The 23,836-nt window shown below is 43.0% G+C and overlaps 1 pseudogene; it reads right to left on the bottom strand.

The window, feature by feature from the left end:
* Positions 1-10,612: 10,612 nt before the first annotated feature.
* LOC148778668 (intercellular adhesion molecule 1 pseudogene) lies at positions 10,613-13,368 on the bottom strand (annotated as a pseudogene).
* Between the last annotated feature and the right edge of the window lie 10,468 nt (positions 13,369-23,836).

Below are 23,836 nucleotides of genomic sequence, written 5' to 3'. Positions count from 1 at the left end.
CTTAGAAGAAATGGAGTAGCCATCATGGTCAACAAAAGAGTCCGAAATGCAGTACTTGGATGCAACCTTAAAAACGACAGAATGATTTCTGTTCGTTTCCAAGGCAAACCATTCAATATTACAGTAATCCAGGCCTATGCCCCAACCAGTAATGCTGAAGAAGCTGAAGTTGAACGATTCTATGAAGACCTACAAGACCTTTTAGAACTAACACCCCAAAAAGATGTCCTTTTCATTATAGGGGAGTGGAATGCAAAAGTAGGAAGTCAAGAAACACCTGGAGTAACAGGCAAATTTGGCCTTGGAACACGGAATGAAGCAGGGCAAAGGCTAATAGAGTTTTGCCAAGAGAACGCACTGGTCATAGCAAACACCCTCTTCCAACAACACAAGAGAAGACTCTACACGTGGACATCACCAAATGGTCAACACTGAAAACAGACTGATTATATTCTTTGCAGCCAAAGATGGAGAAGCTGTATACAGTTAGCAAAAACAAGACCAGGAGCTGACTGTGGCTCAGATCATGAACTCCTTATTGCCAAATTCAGACTTAAATTGAAGAAAGTAGGGAAAACCACTAGACCATTCAGATATGACCTAAATCAAATCACTTATGATTATACAATGGAAATGAGAAATATATTTAAGGGACTAGATCTGATAGATAGAGTGCCTGATGAACTCTGGATGGAGGTTCGTGACATTGTACAGGAGACAGGGAACAAGACCATCCCCGTGGAAAAGAAATGCAAAAAAGCAAAATATCTGTCTGAGGAGGCCTTACAAATAGCTGTGAAAAGAAGAGAAGCGAAAAGCAAAGGAGAAAAGGAAATATATAAGCATCTGAAGGCAGAGTTCCAAAGAATAGCAAGGAGAGATAAGAAAGCCTTCCTCAGCGATCAATGCCAAGAAATAGAGGAAAACAACAGAATAGGAAAAACAAGAGATCTCTTCAAGAAAATTAGAGATATCAAGGGAACATTTCATGCAAAGATGGGCTCAATAAAGGACAGAAATGGTATGGACCTAACAGAAGCAGAAGATATGAAGAAGAGGTGGCAAGAACACACAGAAGAACTGTACAAAAAAGATCTTCACGACCTAGATAGTCACGATAACATGATCACTGACCTAGAGCCAGACATCTTGGAATGTGAAGTCAAGTGGGCCTTAGAGAGCATCACTATGAACAAAGCTAGTGGTGGTGATGGAATTCCAGTTGAGCTATTTCAAATCTTGAAAGATGATGCTGTGAAAGTACTGCACTCAATATGCCAGCAAATTTGGAAAACTCAGCAGTGGCCACAGGACTGGAAAAGGTCAGTCTTCATTCCAATCCCAAAGAAAGGCAATGCCAAAGAATGCTCAAACTACCGCACAATTGCACTCATCTCACACGCTAGTAAAGTTATGCTCAAAATTCTCTAAGCCAGGCTTCAGCAGTATGTGAACCGTGAACTTCCAGATGTTCAAGCAGGTTTTAGAAAAGGCAGAGGCACCAGAGATCAAATTGCCAACATCCGCTGGATCATGGAGAAAGCAAGAGAGTTCCAGAAAAACATCTATTTCTGCTTCATTGACTCTGCCAAAGCCTTTGACTGTGTGGATCACAATAAACTGTGGAACATTCTGAAAGAGATGGGAATCCCAGACCACCTGACCTTCCTCTTGAGAAACCTATATGCAGGTCAGGAAGCAACAGTCAGAACTGGACATGGAACAACAGATTGGTTCCAAATAGGAAAAGGAGTACGTCAAGGCTGTATATTGTCACCCTGCTTATTTAACTTATATGCAGAGTACATCATGAGGAACGCTGGGCTGGAAGAAGCACAAGCTGGAATCAAGATTGCCGGGAGAAATATCAATAACCTCAGATATGGAGATGACACCACCCTTATGGCAGAAAGTGAAGAGGAACCCAAAAGCCTCTTGATGAAAGTGAAAGAGGAGAGTGAAAATGTTGGCTTGAAGCTCAACATTCAGAAAACGAAGATCATGGCATCTGGTCCCATCACTTCATGGGAAATAGATGGAAAAACAGTGGAAACAGTGTCAGACTTTATTTTTTTGGGCTCCAAAATCACTGCAGATGCTGATTGCAGCCATGAAATTCAAAGACGCTTACTCCTTGGAAGGAAAGTTATGACCAACCTAGATAGTATATTAAAAAGCAGAGACATGACTTTGCCAACCAAGGTCCGTCTAGTCAAGGCTATGGTTTTTCCCGTGGTCATGTATGGATGTGAGAGTTGGACTGTGAAGAAAGCTGATCGCCGAAGAATTGATGCTTTTGAACTGTGGTGTTGGAGAAGACTCTTGAGAGTCCCTTGGACTGCAAGGAGATCCAACCAGTCCATTCTAGAGGAGATCAATCCTGGGTGTTCATTGGAAGGACTGATGCTAAAGCTGAAGCTGCAATACTTTGGCCACCTCATGCGACGAGTTGACTCACTGGAAAAGACTCTGATGCTGGGAAAGGTTGGGGGCGGGAGGAGTAGGGGATGACAGAGAATGAGATGGCTGGATGGCATCACCGACTCTGTGGACTTGAGTTTGAGTGAACTCCGGGAGTTGGTGATGGACAGGGAGGCCTGGCGTGCTGTGATTCATGGGGTCGCGAAGAGTCAGACACGACTGAGCGACTGAACTGAACTGAGGTTGGTCATAGCTTTTCTTCCAAGGAACAAGCGTCTTTTAATTTCACAGCTGCAGTCACCATGTGCAGTTATTTTGGAGCCCTCCCAAATAAAGATTGTCACTGTTTCCATTGTTTCCCCATCTATTTGCCAGGAAGTGATGGGACTGGATGCCATCATTTTAGTTTTTTGAATGTTGAGTTTTAAGCTGGCTTTTTTCACTCTCCTCTTTCACTTTCTGCAGCAAGGGTGGTGTCATCTGCATACCAGAGTTATTGATATTTATTTCTCCTGGCAGTCTTGATTCCAGCTTGTGCTTCACCCAGTATCGCATTTTGTATTATGTACTCTGCATATAAGTTAAATAAGCAAGGTGACGATATACAGTCTTGACATATGCCTATCCCAATTTGGAACCAGTTCCATGCCTGGTTCTAACTACTGCTTCTTGACCTGCATACAGATTTCTCAGGAGGCAGGTAGGGTGGTCTGGTATTCCCATCTGTTTAAGAACTTTCCAGTTTGTTGTTATCCACACAGTCAAGACTTTAGCGTAGTCAATGAAGTAGAAGTAGATGTTATTTTCTGGAATTTTCTTGCTCTTTCTATGATCCAGGGGATGTTGGCAATTTGATCTCTGAGGCCTCTGCCTTTTCGAAATCCAACTTTAACACCTGGAAGTTCTCAGTTCACATCTGTTTAAGCCTAGTTTGGAGAATTTTGAGCATTACTTTGCCCACGTGTGAGATGAGCACAATTGTGCTGTAGTTTGATCATTCCTGGCATTGCCTTTCTTTGGGGTTGGAATGAAAACTGACCTTTTCCAGTCCTTTGGCCACTGCTGAGTGCAGCACTTTAACAGCATCATATTCTAGGATTTGAAATAGGTCAGCTGGAAATCCATCACTTCCACTAGCTTTGTTCGTGGTGACGTTTCCTAAGACATACTTGACTTTGCACTCCAGGATATCTGGCTCTAGGTGAGTGATCACACTGTCGTTGTTATCTGGGTCATGAGGACGTTTTTATATAGTTCTTCTGTGTGTTCTTGCCTTCTCTTCTTAATATCTTCTGCTTCTTTTAGGTCTATAACTTCCACTTGACTTCATCGATGTTCACTCTTGCCATCTCCTGTTTGATCACTTCCAAATTTGCCTTGATTCACGGACCTAACATTGCAGGTTCCTAGGCAATACTGTTTTTTACAGCCTTAGACTTAACTTCCATCACTAGTCACGTCCACAGCGGGTGTTGCTTTCACTTCGCTTTGGCTCAGCCTCTTCATTCTTTCTGGAGTTGTTTCTCCACTCTTCTCCAGTAGCATACTGGGCACCTACTGACCTGGGGAGTTCATCTTTCAGCATCATATCTTTTACCTTTTCATACTGTTCCTATCTTTTTGTCTTCAGCTTCAAAGAAGCTGAAGTTGAATGATTCTATGAAGACCTACAAGACCTTCTAGAACTAACACCCCAAAAAGATGTCCTTTTCATCATAGGAGACTGGAATGCAAAGTAAGAAGTCAAAAGATAACTGGAGTAACAGATAAATTTGGTCTTGGAGTTCAAAATAAAGCAAGGCAAAGGCAAACAGAGTTGTGCCAAGAGAACGCACTGGTCATAGCAAACACGCTCTTCCAACAACACAAGAGAAGACTCTACACATGGACATCACCAGATGGTCAACACCGAAATCAGATTGACCATGTTCTTTGCAGCCAAAGATGGAGAAGCTGTATACAGTCAGCAAAAACAAGACTGGGAGCTGACTGTGGCTCAGATCATGAACTCCTTATTGCCAAATTCAGACTTAAATGGAAGAAAGTAGGGAAACCACTAGGTCATTCTGGTATGACCTAAATCAAATCCCTTATAATTATACAGTGGAAGTGACAAATAGATTCAAGGGAATAGATCTGACAGACAGAGTGCCTGAAAAACTACGGATGGAGGTTCATGACATTGTACAGGAGGCAGGGATCAAGACCATCCCCAGGGGAAAAAAAAATGCAAAAAGGCAAAATGGTTGCTTGAGGAAGCCTTACAAATAGCTGAGAAAAGAAGATAAGCTAAAGGCAAAGGAGAAAAGGAGAGATATACCCACTTGAATGCAGAGTTCCAAAGAATAGCAAGGAGAGATAAGAAAGGCTTCCTCAGTGACAAATGCAAGAAATAGAGGAAAATAATAAAATGGGAAAGATTAGAGATCTCTTCAAGAAAACTAGAGATACCAAGGGAACTTTTCTTGCAAAGATGGGCTCAATAAAGGACAGAAATGGTATGGACCTAACAGAAGCAGAAGATATTAAGAAGAGGTGGCAAGAATACACAGAAGAACTGTACAAAAAAGATCTTCACGGCCCAGATAATCAAGAAGGTGTGATCACTCACCTAGATCCAGGAATGTGAAGTCAAGTGGGCCTTAGAGAGCATCACTATGAACAAAGCTAGTGGAGGTGATGGAATTCCAGTTGAACTACTTCAAATCCTTAAAAATGATACCGTGAAAGTGGTGCACTCAATATGCCAGCAAATTTGGAAAACTCAGCTGTGACCACAGGACTGGAAAAGGTCAGTTTTCATTACAATCCCAAAGAAAGACAATGCCAAAGAATGCTCAAACTACCGCACAATTGCACTCATCTCATGCTAGAAAAGTAATGCTCAAAATTCTCCAAGCCAGGCTTCAACAGTATGTGAACCATAAACTTCCAGATGTTTAAGCTGGATTTGGAAAAGGCAGAGGAACCAGAGATAAAATTTCCAACATCTGTTGGATCATAGAAAAGAGAGTTCCAGAAAAACATCTAATTTTGCTTTATTGACTACACCAAAGCCTTGACTGTGTGCATCACAACAAATTATGGAAAACTCCTAAAGAGATGGGAATACCAGACCACCTGACTGGCCTCCTGAGAAACCTGTATGCAGGTCAAGAAGCAGCAGTTAGAACTGGACATGGAACAACAAACTGGTTCCAAATCAGGAAAGGAGTACATCAAGGCTTTATATTGTCACTCTGCTTATTTAATTTCTATGCAGAGTACATCATGAGAAATGCTGGGCTGGATGAAGCACAAGCTGGAATCAAGATTGCCAGGAGAAATATCAATAACCTCAGGTATGCAGATGACACCACCCTTATGGCAGAAAGCGAAGAGGAACTAAAGACCCTCTTGATGAAAGTGAAAGAGGAGAGTAAAAAGTTGGCTTGAAGCTCAACATTCAGAAAACTAAGATCACGGCATCTGGTCCCATCACTTCATGGCAGATAGATGGGGAAACAGTGGCTGACTTTATTTTTCTGGGCTCCAAAATCACTGCAGATGATGATTGCAGCAATGAAATTAAAAGACGCTTACTCCTTGGAAGAAAAGCTATGACCAACCTAGATAGCATGTTAAAAAGCAGAGACATTACTTTGCCAGTAAAGGTCTGTCTAGTCAAAGCTATGCTTTTTCCAATAGTCATGTATGGATGTGAGAGTTGGACCATAAAGAAAGCTGAGCACCAAAGAATTGATGCTTTTGAACTCTGGTGTTGTAGAAGACTCTTGAGAGTCCCTTGGACTGCAAGAAGATCCAACCAGTCCATCCTAAAGGAAATCATTCCTGAATATTCCTTGGAAGGACTGATGCTGAAACTGAAACTCCAATACTTTGGCCATGTGATGCAAAGAACTGACTCATTGGAAAAGACCCTGATGCTGGGAAAGATTGAGGGCAGGAGGAGAAGGGGACGACAGAGGATGGGTCATTTGGATGGCATCACCGACTCGATGAACATGAGTTTGAGTGAACTCTGGGAGTTGGTGTTGGACTGGGGAACCTGGAGTCTGTAATCCTTGGATTCTCAAGGAGTTGGACATGACTGAATGACTGAACTCAATTGAGTGGTTGGGACATAGACTTGGATTACTGTGATATTGAATCATTTGCCTTGGAAACAAAGAGATCATTCTTTTGTTTTTTAGATTGCACCCAAGAATTGCATTTCGGAATCTTTTGTTGACTGTGAGGGCTACTCCATTTCTTCTAAGGGATTCCTGCCCACAGAAGTAGATATAATGGTCATCTGAGTTAAATTCGCCCATTCCAGTCCATTTTAGTTCACTGATTCCTAGAATGTTGCTATTTACTCTTGCCATCTCCTGCTTGACCACTTCCAATTTGCCTTGATTCATGGACCTAACATTGAGGTTCCTATGCAATATTGCTCTTCACAGCCTTGAACTTTCCTTCCATCACCAGTCCCATCCACAGCTGGGTGTTGTTTTTGCTTTGGCTCAGCCTCTTCATTCTTTCTGGAGTTCTCTCTCCACTCTTCTCTAGTGGTATATTGGGCACCTACCGACCTGGGGCGTTCCTCTTTCAGTGTCCTATCTTTTTGCCTTTTCATACTGTTCATGGGGTTCTCAAGGGAAGAGACTCGAGTGGTTTGCCATTCCCTTCTCCAGTGGACCACGTTTTGTCAGACCTCTCCACCATGACCCGTCAGTCTTGGGTGTCCCCACACGGCATGGCTCAGAGTTTCACTGAGTTAGACAAGGCTATCATCAGTTTGATTAGTTTTCTGTGATTGTGGCTTCCATTCTGTCCACCCTCTGAAGGGTAAAAATAAGAGGCTTGTGAAAGTTTCCTGATGGGAGGGAGTAACTGTGGGGAAATCTGGGTCTTGCTCTGAAGGATGGGGCCATGTTCAGTAAATCTTTAATCCAATTTTCTGCTGATGATTGGGGCTGTGTTCCCTCCCTGTTTGTCTCAGGGCAAACTATGGCAGGTGTAATGGTGGTAATGACAGCCTCCTTCAAAAGGACTTATGCCAGACTGTTGCATTCAGACCCCACGGCAGGCTACTGTCGACCCAAGCCTCCACAGAAGACTCCTGAACACTCACAGGCAAGCCTGCCTCAGGCTCTTGTGGGCTCACCTCTTTTCTCCTGTGTCCTGGTGGCATAAGGTTTTTTTTTTGTGCCCTCCAAGGGTCTGTTTCTCCTGTCCTGTGGAAGTTCTGTAATTAAATCCCACTGGTCTACAAAGTCAAATTCCCTAGGGGTTCTCAGTCCCTTTGCCAGATCCCCAGGTTGTGAAATCTGGTGTGGGTCCTAGAACTTTTGCGACAGTGCGAGAACTTCTTTGGTACATTGTTCTCAAGCTTGTGGGTTGTCTGCTCAGTGGCTCTATGGTGGGGCTCATATGCTGCGCCTCCCAGGTCTGCTGCAGCCAGATCCCCTGTCCCCACGGCAGGCCACTGCTGACCTGTGCCTCCGCAGGAGACACGCAAACACTCAAGGCAGGTCTGGTCAGTCTCTTGTGGGGTCCCTGGGCCCTGGTGCACACAAGGTTTTGTTTGGATCCTCCGAGCATCTCTGGCAGGTTTGGGGCTTGATTCTAAACGTGATTTTGCCCCTCCTACCACCTTGTTGGAGCTTCTCCTTGTCCCTTGGATGTGGAGTATCTTTCTTTGGTGGGATCCAACATTCTCCTGTGGATGGTTGCTCAGCAGTTAGCTGCAGTTTTGGAGTTCTCACAGAGCAGATGAGTGCACGCTCTTCTACCCTGCCATCTGGTTATTTGCGCATACCTTCTAGCACTAATTCTTCAATAGCTCCCTTGATAGGACTGCTGTACTGGAGTGCTACGTGCAACACTGTTACGCAGGAAGGGTAACCTGGGTCCGCTTGCCCGCTAATTCATTCATTCGTTCGTTAGCTCACACTTTCATTGAATACAGTTCCTACCGTGTGCCGTTCGCTGTTCTAGGGGTTGCAGCAGTGGACAAGAAGTGCCGTCACTGCCTGTGTGGTGATTCACAGAAACAGCCGAACCCCGTGTTTCGCGTTCTGTTTGTCAGCTGGCTGCAGGGTTTGTGCATGTCCCCTTCTTTTGCCTTTCTCTGAGATGCCCCAGATGCTCCGTTTTCACAAACGCGTTCTTCCTTGAAGGAACCGCATTCTCCCACTTTTCTGGGTCTGTCCCTGTTGCTGGATGGTCCTTCCTCTTCTTCACTGATGAGACAGCTTCCATCCACCTTTCCATACCCATCTTAGCTGGCATCTCTTTTGGGCTGGAGTCGGTGTCTACTGTTAATGTTTCACTGTCCCTTAAATTGAATAGGAATGGTCAAAAAGGAAATGTATGATGCAGGAGAGGAAAATATATTTGGTGTCAAAATGGACTATTTTAATGCAGTAAATTCTTGGTAGACGTTTGGAAAACAAAGATGAGGGTAAGATGACTGTGCTTACGGTTTTGTGGCAATGACATGAAAGAGCTCAGGGCGACACTGGCCTCAACCTACAGGAGCAGAGAGTCGAACGAGGAATGAAATGTACTGGTTTCTCTCCGAGTTGGTCTGGCCCCTCCTCTTCTTAATGATGTTATATGGAGAAAAACTAATCAAGCCGTTCTAATAAGAAACTTCAATGAAAGCAATCATTGAACTGACTTTAACTAAAGGAGTAGTTCTGGAGGGTTCTGTGAGGTTCACAAATAATGAATCAAAGAGATGTTTTGGGCGTTAAGTAAACGGTTGAATGGAGCATATGAGCTGGGAACTTAGAAGAATATTGCACGTCGGTTGTCATTTCTGCTGATGTTGTTATAACCAGGGTAAATAAACTGTTCGTGAATTTGTATAATTTGTTCGTTGTCGCTGTTATTCCAAATGCTGCCACCCCCAGGTAGGAGAAAGCCCAGGGATGGGGAAGGAATGGGATCGCTGTCTTGATTACATTCTTTACCTCCTGCTCTTGCTGAGGAGGACTGAGTCTCTCCCCAGGGGTTAACGTGCTTTTCATCCTCTGTTGCAGTTGCTGGTTTGCTTCTTCTGTCTCCTACCCTGGATGTAAATTCCACGAGAGCTACGACCACAACCTTAACTTGATCTTGCTCATGGGCCACAAGAACTGGCATACGGTTTGTGCTCTGAAATGTACATCAGACAATATGCTCACTTGCCCTTATATCCATGGGGGTTCGTTAAGTTTTGCTATTTTGAAATATCCTGAGCAAAATAAGGAGAACACTCAGAAAATTAAAAAACCGAATCTGAGTACCTTTATCACTACTTCTTAAAACTTTATTTTTGACCTCTGGAGACCAACTTCTTCAGGTCTTTATGATTTATGTCTTGTTATTACTCAGGGACTTTCTGACTTTTTTGGGAAGTCTATTTTTAGGCAGCTGTTCAGTGCCTGAGGGAGGTCCCTCAGGTTTTTGAAAAGACAAGTGTTGGTGAGTTTCCACCATGGAGAGGAAATAGACAGCGGGGTAGTAGGCAAGTGGACATTTCCTTTTTTGAGCATACTTATTTGGCTGTGTGAGGAAGTCAGGACAGTGAGGTGCCTCTCAGATGACTTAGAAACAGGGGGATAATGTAAAGACCCTGGAGAGCAAAATAAAAACTGGATTGTAGCACAACTGATCCCTTCAGAATAGGTGAAGTCAGTCTAACAAGATTGAAAGGCCTCTAGGCTACAAGCCTTACCTGAAGGTATTTACATATACAAGAAAAGAAGAACAGAGAGAGGAGGCTGGTCAGTGTGATTAATGTAGCAAGGTCAGAGAAACATGGACTCTATCTATGTAAACAGTCTCTAGGGTTAAAAAGCCCCTTATCTTAGCAACTAGCATGAGCACTTGATATCAGATGCAGGTATGTTTCTATTGTGAAAATGGATATTTGGGGCTGCCATTTGGTAATAACCGAAGGAAGTATCAATTTTCCTACTTTATTCTCAGGCTCACCATGAAGTCTTCTATCTATCACTTGCCTTTGCGTGGAGGTCTGCATATTGGAATAAAATGTGCTTATTACAATAGAATGGATACTCTATGCTGAATGAAAGTAGCATGTCTTATTGTAAATATAATACTTGATATCCTTTGTGTCCATATTTTTCTCTTTCTTTTTTTGGCATTGTGCTTTGTACCATTTATTAAATAAAAATTAAAAAAAACAAAAAGAATATGCACTCTTAAAACTAACATCACAAGTGCTGCTGACAATGAGTCACACCTACCCATCTCCACTTGCCTTTCATGACAGATTTAACTATTCTCGGACAGGACGCTTAGGGAAAGGCAGTAGATGTCGGCTGTCTGAATTTGAGGAAGTGCGTTCGCTTCCTAGACACGTGAGAAAGATGTGGAGAGTGCGAGGATGGAGAGATGGATTAGAAACCCTTTGAAGACGGCTAATGAAATGACACGTGCAAGCAACTGTCCCTGGAGGATCATTAGGGAACAGTCAGAGAGTTTACAAAGGTAGGATCAGGTGGATGGCGTGTGAGCCTCTTGATTAGCTGCAGTCCTCAGAAACGGAAAGAGAAACGCAGAATCCTGTCCTCCTGGTGAGTGTCCTGCACCACAGAGCATGTTCACGACCACTTCACGGGTGACTTCACCGCGAGCGCTGGTGGCCCGACACAGGTAGGTGCCCGCCACCTCCCGCTTGACGGGCCTCAGGTCCCGGATGGGCAGCGAAGCCCCGTCCCCTTTCCGGCTACAGTTCGGCTTGAGGATTGGGTTCCCCCGGGCCTTGCACTTCGGGGTCTGCTCCGAGCCTTCCTGCCACGTCCAGTTTCCCAGGCAAACCCGCTGGTCTAGCTGGGGGCACAGGACACGGAGCTCCAGGGTCTGATGATTCTGGACCACCAGCCCAGCCACCTCCAGTTCAGCAGAGCAGGAGAAACCGCGCCCATTGTCCTGGGCGCTGGCGTTGAGCTGCAATTGAGCCCTTGGGCCCAGAGGCCCAGCCGGGACTCCGTTCAGCGTCACCACAGTTGCAGCACGGGCTTTGCACTCCACGGTCACTGTAGTCCATCCTGAGACCTCGGGTGGGCTCAAGGTCCCAGAGACAGCCGGGAAGCCTGGAGGTCGGGTACACACACAGCGAGCCCGGCCCCTGGTGTTAACCCCGCCCCAGCGTTATCCCCCATATTTTTCTTAGTTAATGCAAGGTAGGATCTCCAAGTGGTCTCTCTGCTTTTGATATTTACCTTCCTTCACGTTCTAGTTTCTGTATCATGTACCAAAGAAAACTACCTAACAAAGTTGTTCATGAAAAGGAACTAAAATATTGCTGCAGAAACTATTGCCTGATTGCCATATATTTAGTCCAGATTTCTAGAGTTGTTCATCCTGTGCCTTTTAAGAAGGCTGTGTACCTTGTCATGGGTCTCCATATTTAAAAAAAAAATGTCTCCTAGCTTATAAAACTTTTATGCACTTATTATTTTATCTGATCATCACACCACCAAGTAATGTACTGGCACTGATTTCTAAATTGAAAGCAAATTTCTATGCCTAAGACCAATAAAATGTCCATATCTCAAATGACATGTCAGATTGGGGAAAGGCATGGAAATTTCTCCTTATTTGAGTGAAGGGTCCTATTGAATATTCTTTGTGATCACTTTCCTAACCTTGGAAGAATCACTCCTCCACTACAATATACTCTGTTCCTGGCTTTATTTTATTTGGCTCATTTCCCAGTTACCTCCTTAAGTACTTCCATAACAAGGAGGAATCACTGTTTAAGATATTTTTTTAGCAGACAAAATCCTGGTAAAGAACACCTTGGTTTTCTACTGGTCTTCTGTGGGGCCAGGATAGAAGACTGGCCCATTGTTCAACAAATAAGCAGTTGGGATTCACCCAACATAAAGCAGATCTGATACTGAATTTAGAAAGAATAGCCAGAGAGAAATGGATACACCATTAAAGAGCAAGAAGAGTTGTTAGCTTTTCCAGGACATTTCAAGACGGAGTAGGGGAAGAGAAATAGGGGAAGGGACGTAGGTACACCTATGGCCAATTCAGGTTGACGTATGGCAGAAATCAAACCAGTATTGTAAAGCAATCATCAATCAATTAAAAATAAATAAAAATAAATTAAAAAAAAGAAATTGGCTAGAATCTGGGACGTAAGCTGGAGCATAGCAGCTGCCGTGGCAGAGTCAACAAAGGAACTTTGGGCAGATTTGTCGCGGAATTGGTTGTAGTTCTTTGTTTCTTCGTTATTGTGGTAGTTGACCACCTCCTCTTCTTCCTTCCTCTCCAAACTGTCAGCAAAGTCAGCTCTGCACATAAATGCTTTTTGCGAAGATTTTGTCTTTATAGAAATCAAAAGAAAAAGGTCAAGTTTCAAGTCTGGGTCAGTACAATGTTGGGAAAAGTTGGGGAAAAGAGGATCATGGTGAAATTATTCATATGTTGAACAATTTATCCTTAGAAGAAGCTGATAATTGGAGACCAGGTGACCATAAGAACCACAGCTCCCAGTCCATTTGCAGGAATCTTGAAGAGAGCACTGGCTTTCCCACTGCTGAGGCACAGGGTCTACGCCAATTTTATGCTCATTTTAAGATGCAGGGTCATCCTATCTGGCTTCTGGATTACCGAAAAAAATTCTTCTAATGGTTGGTTTATTTCCCCCATAATCTTATTTGATTCACATTTTATTACCTTCTGGCCCAAACCTGTGAATTAAAATTTTATTAAGTTAGGACATAAAGGATTAATTTGTTCAGGGTTACTTCCCATTATGAAGTAAAGCCAATAGAAGGAAGTAATTGATTTAATAAGTGAAGTTCAGAGACTTTCTCAGAAGTAGTCCATGTTAAACATTCATTGCCAATAGAGTAGGTTGATTTGGAATTTCTTTAAAGATATAAAGTCTCAGTTAAATTATATGTCCTTACCTGAGAACTGAAGCTGGTACATATTTTCATACAGGTGATGTCCTCTCCTGTTTACAAAGAAGTAGGCATGTATGAAAATAAACCGAGAATTACCTAAACTTGCTTATAAGAAATAGCAAGTCCATGTTATGGTCCTAATAATAGCTACTTTAATTAAACATTTTTCTATGTGTTGGGGCAGGGCTAAAAATTTTATCATATATCTCACTTACTTTTCAAAACTTTACACAGACAAGTAGTAGTATTCTTATCGTATAAATGAGGAAACAAAGGCTCAGAAATGGTAATAACTTGCCTAAAGTCACACGGGTAGAAAATGTTAGAGTTTAGGTTTGAACTCAGGTCTGTCTCATCCCCAAACATGTGTAAACGTCTAGTGAGTCCTGAGAAGACCATGGTCTTCTTTAGCAAACCAGCATCACTTCATATATATCAAAGTAGGATTATTGCATGCTGCCAACTTCCACTGTTTGAAATATAAATCTAAATGAAAAATAAATCTAAATGTAAACCACCCACAACGACTTAGCCTTGGGAAACCTGCTTATTTTATGAGAAAATTGGTTTCCTCCTTCCATAGCTAACGTTTTATGAAACTTAAATTATATGCAGCATTCCCAGTGTGCGTCCCTAGACACCTGATTGGGTTGGATAGTCCCCGGCCTTCACTTCCTGAACCCCCCAGCCTTCCTCTTTGTTGCTTACTCACCTTGGCTTCTGGCTCCTTGGTCTCTAAACTTTTCTTGTTAATCAACACATGGATGTTGAGAGGCTGTTACATGCACTAAAGGTGATAATGAAGAATTACAACATTACTGAGGTGGATCAGAAGTCTGAGTAGAACAAGAGGAAAAAGGAAGGGGTGAGATAGGCTGATGAAATGGAGAGAATGATGTAACAGTGGTCCCTAACAGAGAGCAGGGGTTTAACAACTGTTTGTTGGATGGATAAATGGGTAAGCAGTCAAGGGAACGGATAGATTGGTGGGTGTCCAGATAAATTAATGGGTGGATGACTGAATATGTGAATGGCTGGAATACAGTGATTTGGAAAAGATGAGCACAGCAAAAACATATCTTGCCTATAAGAAGCAGATCCTTTAATAGTCTGTTAAAAAAATTGGCAATGTTTCCAGTCATCTTAAAAGGGTAAAAGCAGTCTATAGACTTAGCACAATCCCTGTCAACATACGCATGGTATCTTTCAGATAACTAGAAAAATAACCCTAAAGTTCATATAGAATCATTTGTTGTTGTTCAGTTGCTGAGTTGTGTCTGACTCTTTGCGACCCCATGGACTGCAGCACGCCAGGCTTCTCTGTCCATCACCAACTCCCAGAGCTTGCTCAAACTCATGTCCCTTGAGTCGCTGATGCCATCCAAGCATCTCATCCTCTGTCATCCCCTTCTCCTCCTGCTTTCAATCTTTCCCCAGCATCAGGGTCGTTTCCAGTGAGTCAGTTCTTCACATCAGGTGGCCAAAGTATTGGAGCTTCAGCTTCGACATTAGTCCTTCCAATGAATATTCAGGACTGATCTCCTTTAGGATTAGCTGGTTTGATCTTGGAGTCCAAGGGACTCTCAAGAGTCTTCTCCAACACTACAGTTCAAAATCATCAATTCTTTGGCACTCAGCCTTCTTTGTGGTCCAACTCTCACATCCATACATGACCACTGGAAAAACCATAGCCTTGACTAGACGGACCTTGGTTGGCAAAGTAATGTCTCTGCTTTTAATACACTGTTTGGGTTTGTCATAGCTTTTCTTCCAAGGAGTAAGCATCTTTTAATTTCACGGCTGAAGTCACCATCTGCAGTGATTTTGGAGACCAAGAAAATAAAGTCTGTCACTGTTTCCGTTGTTTCCCCATCCATTTGCCATGATGTGATGGGACCAGAGGCCATAATCTTAGTTTTTTGAATGTTGAGTTTCAAGCCAGCTTTTTCACTCTCCTCTTTCACTTTCAAGAGGCTGTTTAGTTCCTCTTCACTTACTTCTATAAGAGTGGTATCGTCTGCATATATGGGGTTATTGATATTTCTCCCAGCAATCCTGATTCCAGCTTGTGCTTCATCCAGTCTGGCATTTTTCCATGATGTACTCTGCATATAAGTTAAATAAGCAGGATTATAACATACAGCCTTAACACACTTCTTTCTTAATTTTGTACCAGTCTGCTGTTCCATCTCCAGTTCTAACTGTTGCTCCTTGACCTGCATACAGGCTTTTCAGGAGGCAGGTAAGGTGGTCTGTTATTCCCATCTCTTTAAGAATTTTCCACAGTTTGTTGTGATCCACACAGTCAAAGGCTTTGGCATAGTCAATAAAGCAGATGTTTTTCTGGAACTCTCTTGCTTTTTGGATGATCCAATAGATGTTGGCAATTTGATCTCTGGTTCCTCTGTCTTTTCTCAATCCAGCTAGAACATATGGGAGTTCTTAGTTCATGAACTGTTGATACCTAACTTGGAGAATTTTGAGCATTACTAATGTGTGAGATGAGTGCAATTGTGCGGTAGTTTGATCATTCTTTTGCATTGCCCTTTTTTTGGATTGGAATGAAAGCTGACCTTTTCCAGTCCTGTGGCCACTGCTGAGTTTTCCAAATTTGCTGGCATGTTGAGTGCAGCACTTTCATAGCATCATCTTTAAGGATTTGAAATAGTTCAGCTGGAATTCCATCATCTCTGCTAGCTTTGTTCGTAGTGATGCTTCCTAAGGCCCACTTGACTTTGTACTCCAAGATGTCTGGCTCTAAATGTGTGACCACACAATTGTGGTTATCTGGGTCATGAAGATCTTTTTTATATAGTTATTCTGTGTATTCTTGCCACCTCTTCTTAATATCTTCTGCTTCTGTTAGGTCCATACTGTTTCTGTCCTTTATCGAGCCCGTCTTTGCATGAAATGTTCCCTTGGAATCTCTAATTTTCTTGACGGGATCTCTAGTCTTTCCCACTCTATTGTTTTTCCTCTATTTCTTTGCACTGGAATCATTAAAGACCCCAAACTGCCAAAACAGTTTTGAGGAAAAAAGGAGAAAGCTGGAGGTATAACCCTCCCAGACTTCAGACTGTAATGCAAGACTACATTAATCAAAACAGTGTCATACTGCCACAGAACAGACGCATAAATCAATGAAAAAGAATAGAGACAAGAAATAAGTGCATGTACTATGGTCAGTTAATCTATGACACAGGAGGCAGAAATGTACAATGGAGAAAATGTAGTCTCTTCAATAAGCTGTGCTGGGAAAATTGGACAGCTGCATGAAAAATAGTGGGATTAGAACATTTCCCTACACCATATATAAAAATTAACTCAAAATGGTTTAAAGACCTAAGGTTAAGAACAGAAACCATGTGACTTCTAGCAGAGAGCATAGGTAGAACACTCTTTGACAACAATTGCAGCTATGTTTTGTTTTGGATCAGTTTCCTAAGGCAGAAGAAATAGCAAAGAGTAAACAAATGGGAGCTAATCAAACATACAAGCTTTTGCTCAGCAAAGAAAATTGTCAACAAAAGTGAACAGACAACCTATGGATTGGAATGAAATATTTGCAAATGATTTGACTGAGAAGGGATTAATATCCAATGTATATTTGATACATATAACTTAATGGCAAAAACCAAACAACCCAATCAAAAATGGGCAGAAGACCTGAGTAGACATTTTCCCAAAGAAGACATACAGATGGCTAAGAGGCACATGACAAGATCCTCAACATTGCTAATTATTAAAGAAATGCAAATCAAAACCATAATGAGGTGTCAGTTTACACCAGTCAGAATGTCTACCATCATAAAGTCTACAAATAACAAATATTGGCAAGGATGTGGAAAAAAGGGAATCCTCCTACACTGTTGGTAGAAATGTAAATTAGTGCAGCAGCTATGAAGAACACTATGGAGTTTCCTGCACACACACACAAAAATAGAACTACCATATGATCCATCAATTCCACTCCTGTGTATATATCTGGAAAAAGATGAAAATAGTAATTCAAAAAGATACACACACTCCAGTGTTCACAGCAGCACTGTTTGCAATAGCCAAGTCATGGAAACAAACCACGTGCCCATCAACAGACTATCGGATTAAGAAGACACAGTATATACGTACAATGAACCATTAGTCATAAAAATGAATGAAAGTTTGCCATTTGCAGAAACAAGGATGGACATGGAGATTATTATGCTTGGTGGAATAAGTCAGACAGAGATATGAAAATACTCTATGGTATTACTTATACGTGCAATCTAAAAATGCACAGATGAACGCACATGCAAACCAGAGACAGACGTGCAGATGTGGAAAACAAGCTGGAGGTTACCAGAGGAGAGAGGGAAGGAGGGAGGGACAGATTACAGGTTTGGAATAAACAGGTATAAGCTGCTCTGTATAAAATAGATTAGCAACAAGGATGTACTATATAGCACAGCGAATTACAGTCGTTATTTTGTAATAACCTACAATGGCGTATAATCTGCAAAAATACTGAATCAACATGCTGTACCCCTGAAACTAACACAGCATTGTAAATCAATTGTGCGCTGTGCTTAGTCACGAGTGAGTGACTGATGCTTAGTGACCCCGTGGACTGCAGCCCACCAGGCTCCTCTGTCCATGGGGAGTCTCCAGGCAAGAATAGTGGAGTGGGTTGTCATGCCCTTCTCCAGGGGATCTTCCCAACCTAGGGATCAAACCCAGGTCTCCCACATTGCAGGCGGATTCTTTACCATCTGAGCCACCAGGGAAACCCTCATTCCAATAAAAAACAAAGGCACAAAATGACAGATCCTAACTTATGTTCCTGGAGAAGGCAATGGCAAGCCACTCCAGTACTCTTGCCTAGAAAATCCCATGGACAGAGGAGCCTGGTGGGCTGCAGTCCATGGGGTCACTACTAGTCGGACACGACTGAGCGACTTCACTTTCCCTTTTCACTTTCACACATTGGAGAAGGAGATGGCAACCCACTCCAGTGTTCTTGCCTGGAGAATCCCAGGGACGGCGGAGCCTGGTCGGCTGCCGTCTATGGCGTCGCACAGAGTCGGACACGACTGACGCGACTTAGCAGCAGCAGCAGCAGCAGCAACTTATGTTCCTCCCTATTGTTTAGGCTTGAACAAATCAGGAGACACCTGGGGACTGGGTGGTGGAATAAACAAGGGCCCTTCAGTGTTGGAAGGTTACAGAGGCAGCAAATAAAGCTAGTTTTCAATTAGATATAAAAAACTTGAGTGTTTAGCTAAATCCTAAATATCACATATACTCTGATATTAAAAAAAATAGTGCTGAATAGTAAAAAGAAAGATGTTTACACAAAATCACCGAAGACACCAAATGGGAGAATGCGGTGAGGATAGATAAACAGCTTAGCAAACAGCAAGCTTGTGGTTTTGCAGCCGCAAGCAGAGCAGAGCCAAGCTGTGTCTTGCCTCTGTAGCACCAACACTTTGCATCCCCATCAGTAACAGGAGATCACCCCCTAGGGCGACCTGCCAACCTCCTGGACCCAGAAGATGTGGGGTTTTACTCTTTATTTTTTCTCCCCTTGATTCTGAAAGATTGCTGTACCAGTTTGAATGCAGAAAGGATATTGCCTATAGTCAGACCCATGCAGATTTTTAACATATGTTTTTCTTTTTTCTTGTCATTGTCTGACTTTGGACAGCCATTGCTAATTTGAATATTGATTAAATACCATATGTTGTAATGGAAAGAGAGTTTTATGTCCCTTGGCAAGTTTCTCAGTTTGACTGGTAGAATGAGGACGATGAGGCTAACTGGTAACGTTCCTTTAAGGATTATATCAGGCACCCTTTGTAAAAATTTTCTTGACTTACTCTGACCTGTTCCATGAAATCCTATAATCCTATTATATTATTCTTTGAGTTAAATCCTATATCATGGAGACTGGGCTTATCAGATAGAGTTGCCTGCTATTTCACTATGTAGATGGAAACAGTATATCAAAATGTCTTTGCTTTGAGAAGGAGTTGGTGTCTCTCTTTTCAAGAGAAGACTCTTGAGAGTCCCTTGGATAGCAGGGAGATCAAACTCATCAGTCCTAAAGGAAATCAACCCTGAATATTCATTGGAAGGACTGATGCTGAAGCTCCAATACTTTTGCCATCTGATGTGAAGACCCGACTCATTGGAAAAGACCCTAACGCTGGGAAAGATTGAAGGCAGGAGGAGAAGGGGATGACAGAGGATGAGATGCTTGGATGGCATCATTGACTCAATGGACATGAGTCTGAGCAAAATCCTGGAGATGGTGAAGGGCAGGGAAGCTTGGCGTGCTACAGTCCATGGGGTTACAAAGAGTCGGACATGACTGAACAACAAGTGTTTCTCTTAGATATATAACATTAAGGGCAGAGAATCCCCTTTCTAACAGGTCAAAGGCTGGAGGAGCTCATAGTGTTGTGATCATGGGGACTTTATGAGTTAGCAGTTCAAGGCCAAGACGCATCTTTTAATAAGGAGGAGGGCTTTAAGGGATTGAGAGGGTCTTTACTGAAGACCTTTGATGGAACAAAGGCTACAAGGGGAAGGCAGCATCTGTAACAGAGACCCGATTTCAGGGCTGAGACTTGGGAGAGTGTGAGATTGGTGCTGCTGCTGCTGCTGCTGAGTCACTTCAGTCGTGTCCGACTCTGTGTGACCCCTTATACGGAAGCCCACCAGGCTCCCCCGTCCCTGGGATTCTCCAGGCAAGAACACTGGAGTGGGTTGCCATTTCCTTCTCCAATGGGTGAAAGTGAAAAGTGAAAGTGAAGTCGCTCAGTCGTGTCCGACCCTTAGCGACCCCATGGACTGCAGCCCACCAGGCTCCTCCCTCCTGGGATTTTCTAGGCAAGAGTACTGGAGTGGCTTGACATTGCCTTCTCCAGAGATTGGTGCAGATACGGCCAACTGCTAACCTGGAGTCAGAGATGGCTCCGTGTTTATAACAGATGGTCCTCCCCCCTCGTCACAGGAGGGAAGAGGACAGCAGCCAGGCTGTGTCTGTCCCATCCCCAGTCTCTTGGAAAATGTAGAGGGAGAACAGAAATGAAAAGCAAGCAAAATGATTCTCTGATTATATGGCATATGAAGCCCAACCGCTTCCCTTGGATATTGGAATGAGAGAACTACTCCCTCCCTCCCCCCAAGTGAAGCATGAATCTGATTAGGCCTCTAGATCCATAGGAAGCAAAGAAATTCATATAAATTCATGGGAAATATAGAAGCGTAGGAACATACTATATGACTACGTGGGTTTGTGGCCTGTAAAATGCACATAGAGACAAACTCTACAAGATGGGGCAGTTGGTTTTCACAAGTGAATCAAACGGAGAGTGAAGGAATAAAAAGACCGATTGAAGCAGACTGAAGGGACACGGCAGCTTTCTGCTGACCTGCTGAGCTGCATGAAGCTTTTAGATCCTGGTTTGAACACACACCAAAAATGAGGAGGAGAGAGAGACAGAAGGATATTAAGAAATCAGTAATTTTTCTTAAGTGGACATAGTGTTATACTTCTTTGAAGGCGTCTTTATCATTTCATCCATAAATACTTGCAACTCACATACTTAAACATTTATGGGCAAGATGATGAGAGTTCAAGTGAGGGACCACAAGCTAGAGTCAGACCCCAGGACAGGGAGAATGCAGTTCCTCCTCCAGCCAGGACGGGCAGATGTTCCCTGCTTCCACTACTCAGTCTCTTTCTTTAGTGATAGCAAACTTTATTCCCAATGCATGGTCTTCTGTGTTTCAGATATTGTAATTGAGTTAACTAATACTAAATAATTTCTCCAGAACTGAAGAACTAACTTAGAGTTATTTCGGGGTAGAAGAAGCAAATATTGTTCACCATTCTGCAAGAGGCAGGATGTTGGATGCTCCTGCATGCTTGCATGAGGGATACCCATCTGCACTGCAGGAAGCCCTGCAGCAACTCTTTCCACTGTGTACCGTGTTTCAGTAGCCATGTGAGATGGGCTGGTGGGATGCAGCTGGGATAACTTTGGATATGGTCAAAGGTACCTTCCTTTCAAGAGTGGTTCACAGGTTCTCATTTTCTGGTGAGATTAGCTCAGTAAAGATTGTATCAGACTCAGTATTTTAGCTCTGAAGCAAAAAGCAAATGTTAAACCTTCAGCCTCTTCCCAAATATTGTACTCTAATACAGACTTTGCCAACAAAGGTCCATCTAGTCAAAGGAATGGTTTTTCCAGTAGTTGTGTATGGATATGAGAGTTGGACTATAAAGAAAGCTGAGCACTGAGGAATTGATGCTTTTGAACTGTGGTGCTGGAGAAGACTCTTGAGACTCCCTTGGACTGCAAGGAGATCCAACCAGTCCATCCTAAAGGAGATCAATCCTGGGTGTTCATTGGAAGGACTGATGCTAAAGCTGAAACTGCAATACTTTGGCCACCTCATGCGACGAGTTGACTCACTGGAAAAGACTCTGATGCTGGGAAAGGTTGAGGGCAGGAGGAGGAGAGGACAGAGGATGAGATGGCTGGATGGACATGAGCTTGAGCAAACTCTGGGAGACGGTGAAGGACAGGGAAGCCTGGCATGCTGCAGTCCATGGGGTCACAAAGAGTTGGACCATAATGAAGCCTGACTGCCAAAGAATTGATGCTTTTGAACTGTGGTGCTGAAGAAGACTCCTGAAGTCCCTTGAACAGCAAGGAGATCCAACCAGTCCATCCCTAAGGAAATGAGCCCTGAATATTCATTGGAAGGACTGATGTTGAAGCTGAAACTCCAATACTTTGGCCACCTGATGCGAAGAACTGACTCATTTGAAAAGACCCCAATGCTGGGAAAGATTGAAGGCAGGAGGAGAAGGGGACGTCGGGGGATGAGATGGTTGGAAGGCATCACCGACTCAATGGACTTGAGTCTGAGCAAACTCCCAGAGTTGGTGATGGACAGGGAGGCCTGGCGTGCTATAGTCCATGGGGTTCCAAAGAGTCAGGTAGGACTGAGCGACTGAACTGAACTGAATGCAGACTTTGGTCATTTGTCTCAATGGAAAAAGCATTCCAGCTCAGATTCATCAAATCTATCCACTCATCTATTTCCTCATTGTATCTACTCTTCCATCCATCCAGCAAGCCATATTTATTATATATCTACTTCTTATAAAAATATATATCTTCTGTGTAATTTCTTTGAGGATTTTGATAAAAAATTGATTTTATGTGATATTTATCATAATCATTGATCACCAGAATCAACATTTTGGGGAACATCTTCACATTTCAGTGGAAAAAGTTATATCAGGAGGAGTCACAGTAATTTAAAATCTTCACTTATCATATATCAGAAAACTGTAATTTTCTGTGCTCAAGTTTCTGCACCTATAAATTGTTAAGAAAATAACTTCCCCTGAAAAAGCAACTATTGCAGGAAAGAATCAGCAATGATTTGATAGTATGTTCCAAACTGTTTGACGAGATGGGATATTATTCAGTTCAGTTCAGTCGCTCAGTCGTGTCCGACTCTCTGCGACCCCATGAATCACAGCACGCCAGGCCTCCCTGTCCATCACCAACTCCCGGAGTTCACTCAAACTCTTGTCCACAGAGTTGGTGATGCATTACATGTTAAATGAAAAGAATGCAATAGTCTCCCAGAATAATTTCAAATTTTAACATACAAGGTAAAATGTACTGAATGCAAATAAATAAAAATTTTTGTTTCTCTAATACTTCAACTTTATGTAATTAAATACCTTTATTTATGATTGGAAAAAATGCTGTAAAAAGAATCTATGACGGTATAATGAGGTAGCGGGTATGAAAAGCCTAAAAGCTAATACATAATATAATTATTCAAAACTGCTGTTTTGTTTACCAAGTTGCTGAAGATCAGAAAAAGGTAATCCAGCCGGAAGATGAAAATAGATAAGTGATGCTGTCCTGCTGCAGTCAGAGTAACTACCTTAGATCCAGAAATCAGCTAGTAACCATTTTCAACGAGTAAGATGCTAGGCGAGGTCAAATAAAGCTGTTTAAGCGAGGGAAAGTAAGTCAAACGAATGAAACAGATGGGACTTCCCTGGTCGGGGAATTTAAGATCCCCCTGCTCCAAGCAAGTGGGCCTGCACACCACAGCTAGAGAAGCCCCCAGCACCGTGACTAGAGAAAGCCTCCACGCGGCAATGAAGACCCAAGCAGCAAAAAAAAAAAAAAAAGAATTTGGCTTTCAGGTAGGGTATTTGACCTGGCTTGGAGCAGACGGTCCAGCGGGAAAGTCGAGTGTGGAGTGTTAGCCCTGGAAGGAGCTTTGTAGCGCGTGAACCCAGCGCCTGTGATTAACGGAAACGCGAGGGAAGGCGGAGTGTGTGCCTGCTTGCCTGCACTCAGACAGCACCCGAGTTAGCACCTCGACACGGGTTCAAAATCAGGTCGTGTTCAGTGGCACTTTCCCGAGAGCTGACGCGGAGGCCGCCGGCTTGCAGCCGCTGCCTCTGC

The sequence above is a fragment of the Moschus berezovskii genome, chromosome 1 (genome assembly GCF_049115385.1).
Source record: "Moschus berezovskii isolate FMDL1 chromosome 1, NW_MosBer_1.0, whole genome shotgun sequence".
In the NCBI taxonomy this organism is placed as follows: Eukaryota; Metazoa; Chordata; class Mammalia; order Artiodactyla; family Moschidae; genus Moschus; species Moschus berezovskii.
This window is presented reverse-complemented; position numbering and strand designations above follow the sequence as displayed.